Below are 4724 nucleotides of genomic sequence, written 5' to 3' on the forward strand. Positions count from 1 at the left end.
CCCTAATGGTAGCCGAGCATTCTAGTCTCTTGCCAAAGCTATTGGCCGCAACTTTTGTCCATCTCTGCTCCTACCTCTGTCAAAATCAGATGGTTCTGTTGTCACTTCAGCCAAGGATAAAGCTGATGGGCTAACATCCCATTTTTCTTCCAACTCATGTATTAATGATCTTGGTAAAACACACTGTATTCAATGCTTCCTGTGGTCTCCCATTAAAAGAATGTCAGAAGGATTTTGACAAATCTTGATGCTAAGAAAGCTCCAGGTGCTGATGATATTTCTGCACTTGTTCTCAAAATCTGTGCTCCTGAACTTACTCCTGTTCTCTGCCATGCCACCTTTTTTCACTTTATTCTAAAGGTGTTTTTCCTTCAGCTTGAAAATTTGCTCGTATCCAGCCAGTTCCTAAAAAGGGTGACAAACCCATTCCATCCAACTATCATCCCATTGCAATTACTTCTATTCTTTCTAAAGTAATGGAAAAATCAATTAACTGCCATCTCTTAAACTACCTAGAAACCTTCCATCTGATCAAAGATCGCCAGTATGTATTCTGTCAGTGTCAACCACTAGTGATATTCTGGCTTATGTTACCCATTTATGGGCAAATTCAATGGAAAAGTTCAGTGAAACACAAGCAGTTGCTCTTGACATCTCAAACGCTTTCGATCGTGTTTGGCATAAAGGTCTAAACAAGCTTCCATCTTATGGTTTGCTAACTATTTTTTTGTAATTGGTTATCCAGTTTTCTCTCTGATCACTCACTGAGGGTGATGGTAGATGGCTCTCTGTCTTCTAACTTCCCCACTAGTACTGGTATCCCCCAAGGTTCCATTCTTTCCCCCACTCTTTTCCTCTTGTATATTAATGACCTTCTTCTGTTGACTGGAAATCCTATGCTTAGTTTTACCGATGATAGCACATTGCATTAAACTTTCCATTTTGAGAAACTTTGTCCTGCTCAATCAGCTTCAACTTCTCGAAAATCTGCTACCAATTCCATAAATGTTGTTCTCTAGGTAATTCTCCAGTGGGGCAAAGTCAACTTGGTTGATTTCAATCCTTCTAAAACTGAGTCTTGTGTTATATCTCACAAAAAGGATTCTTCTGCTCCTATGCTTATCTTTGGTAACACTCTGATTTCTAGGCAAGATGATATATCTCTTTTGGAGATTAAATTAACTAATCTCTCTTAGCACAAGCACATTACAAATATTGCTTCCTCTGCATCTAAAGAACTTGGGTTTCTCTTTCACTCTCAGCATTACTTTTCTTCCAAACAGCTGTTTACTCTGTACAAATCGCAAACCTTCCTATCATGGAATATTGTTCTCACATCTGTGGCGGTGCCCGCAAAACCTCTCTCAGGCTTCTTGATTCCATTCAGAAGAGGGCAGTTAGGTTAATTAATGATTCCTGTCTAACAGAATCTCTCCACTCGGTGTAGCCGTACTGTTTCTGCTGCATGCCTTTTCTACAGATACTTCCGTGGGCACTGTTCTTCTGAATTGTCTTCTAAATTCCTGTTCTCTCTTTCAAAACAGTCCGAACACGTGCCGCCAACATCCATTTACTATCCAACTTCAAACTCACAGAACCAACTTTTCATCTTCCTCATTTATTCATACAACTGCCGTTTTCTGGAACAACCTTCCTTAATACGCATTTCCTGAAAATTACAGTCTACAAAAATTCAAGTCTAATGTTAACCTTCTTGTCTAATGTTAATCTTATTTTGTTTTCTTAACCTCCAACCCATGCATGGTACTAAGTACTATAGGTTCTAATACCTCTCATGTTTGGGGTTTTCATAAAAACAAAAAACAAAAAAAATATCGTAAGAAACAATCCATGACATTTCCGCTGAAAGATGAATCTGTGTTAACTATATATCAGATTCCAGTTTCTTATGTATCTTTACTACATATCTAAAACAGTGATTCAGTATTTGTGGGCTTGAAATTTCCTTTGTACCACATTAGCTGAGCATCATATATTAATTCATTTTTCCACGTTTTTTTTTTTTAATATAGGTTAACCTGTTCATAACAGAACTGCTCTGTGGCAGCCTGGTCAGCACAATACCTTGCCATCTTCTGCTTGTTTAGAGAGGTCTAGGTTCAGTTATTGTTAATGACTGGAGGAATTTCTAATGTCCTATTTATTCAGGGCCAAAGGTAGCCAATCTCAGGCAGAGGATGTATGAGTTTTACCCAAGGGTTTTTCAGTTGCCCAACATGCCAACTGGTCCATGAACACCCACACTTCTACAAAAATAATACACTTCTGGTTATGAGTGCATGCTTGGAGTCCATTAATATCAATATTTATTTATATAATATTAAAAGGATAAGAAAGTTGAAGTTCTGATATAACCTGGAAACATTCCAAAGTTTACACTAATTAAAAATTGCTGGAAAGTTATTGATGGCAGAGAAACAAGATGATAAAAAAAGAAAGTGAAATTGTGAACTTTTTCACAGTGCATACAAAAGCATTATCAATACCTAAATACCACTGAGAACCTCATTGTTTATCCTCTATGGGCAGCAGTCTTCTGAATTTCTTCCATGATAACTTGTCTGACATTTTTGCTGCAGAAGGAATTCACTTACATAGAGATATGCTACAGACCTATATTTATCCTGTTATTGGTTTGAAGAAATCAATAATAAGTGAAAAAATGTCTTTGATATGTATATTAAAAATTGCTATAGTTGTACATAATTTTATATTAATTTCAAGCAAACAGAGCAACTTAGCATAGAAAGATAAAAATTATTGATGATGCAATAAATTTATCTGCTATGGTTTATAATATAATTGGTAATGAGTAGTGAAATTAGAAATATTTATAATACCTAGAGAAATATATTAAGGAAATTTTCCTAAAATTCTGATATACCTAGAGTGACAAACAGAAGAATAACTAAGCTATGGACATTTTTTTAAACATTAAAGTGAAATACTAGACTTAACTTCAATGGATATTTCCTTATAGTAATTCTGTACTGGAAAAAACTATTCAGAGTGAGAGGTGTAAAAATGCACATTGCATTAATTAGAATTAATAGGACAGCCTTTGATGAGTGAAGATAATGTAGCAAGCAGTTACGACATGCCATGCTTCTTAGTAAAAGCAACATGGAACAGTAGAACACCTATATGGCAATATTGTGTAGTGACTGTTTTGTGTTTTGCCAAGTGAAAACATGGTAAAATAAACCTTGGCATCCACTGTGAAGTATGACAGTTTTCATGATTTAAAAAATTACCATATAGACTTAGTCTGTCATGGAAAAATTGCTGAAGATAAAACCACAATCAGGGAATAACAAAAAAACATTTGCCAAATATTTACCACTTCACCTAGCACAGGAAAATAACGGTAATTTCTAATGTGACATATCATACTATATAGCGATTTACTATTTTCATTTCTGCTTGATTAAAAAGATTTTTAACTGAGAGTAACCTAACAGTAAAGCATGCTAAACAAAAGAACCTGAAAGTTTCTTTATTTCCACTCGATACTTTCTTTTGCAAGTTTACAAACATGACAAACTGATAATTTTACATATGACAGTTGCTTTGGAGAAATGAGAGGTAGCCATTCTGAGGCAAGTCGGCCCTCAAAATGAAGAGTATGAAACACAGTTATTTACAAATAAAACAAATGGGATGCTAGTGTACACGTTTTCACATTATCATCACTGCAGTACACAATACTGTCAGTATTAGTGGTGGTGACATAGAAAAACACCCATAATACCAGATGCAATACACCAGTAAAGCCTAATGAGAAGAAGAGATCTATGCTTTTCATTTAATATCTGGTTGTGTGACACAATAAAACAATTAAATGCATTTTATTAAAACAAAGTAGCTGCATTACTGTTGCTGTCAAAAAAAAAAACATCAAAAACTATTTTCCAGACAAGCATTTGTAAACTGGATAACAAGACTTCACTAAATCTTAGGCAGTTTTTTTATTATTTTTTCTTTTTTTTTTGCATTTTTATTTCACAGTGACTAGCTGGAGTTGTAAAATAACTAAGAAAAACTGTGGCAACATTTTAAAAACAAACTGTTTAGAGATGGCAAGGAGATAATGATTGTACAACATTTCACATCTTGGTAACTGAAGAAGTCCTCTGAGCAGATAAATGAGTGTCACAGCAGTTATATTACAGAAATGGCAAGGTTAGAAAAATTTACAGAAAGCTAGGCAGGCACACAAGATTATTAAAAGTATTTCTAATATATTCTATCCAGCAATACCTTTGCACCAGTAGATGTAAATGTTAAAAAACTATTACATCCATCTTATGCAGCAGGAAATATTTTTCTGCAAATATGAATATCTACATGCCATCACCTACTTTAAAAATATGAAGGAAACAATAATAAAAAAGTAACAAAATACACTTAATCCATACATTTGTGAATGAAATAAAGTTCCCTTTCTCTCTCTCTCTCTCTCACTCATTTGCTATTTACAACGGAATATTATTTTTTTTTTTTTTTGTTGCAAAGGTGCACAAATCATTTGTTGAATATGTTAACTTTACAGGAAGTTCCAAGCTTTAGCTTCAGTGCATTGCTACAGATATGTGGCAGAATTCCACCAAATAGTTTTAACAGCATCAGCTTTCATCAGGAAAGGGAGCAATTTTGAATTACTTATTTGTGCGTGATTCAGAACTGTGTCCTGGCGAAGCTAA

The sequence above is a fragment of the Mastigoproctus giganteus genome, chromosome 4, assembly GCF_048544385.1.
Source record: "Mastigoproctus giganteus isolate SK-2022 chromosome 4, ASM4854438v1, whole genome shotgun sequence".
Taxonomy (NCBI): Eukaryota; Metazoa; Arthropoda; class Arachnida; order Uropygi; family Thelyphonidae; genus Mastigoproctus; species Mastigoproctus giganteus.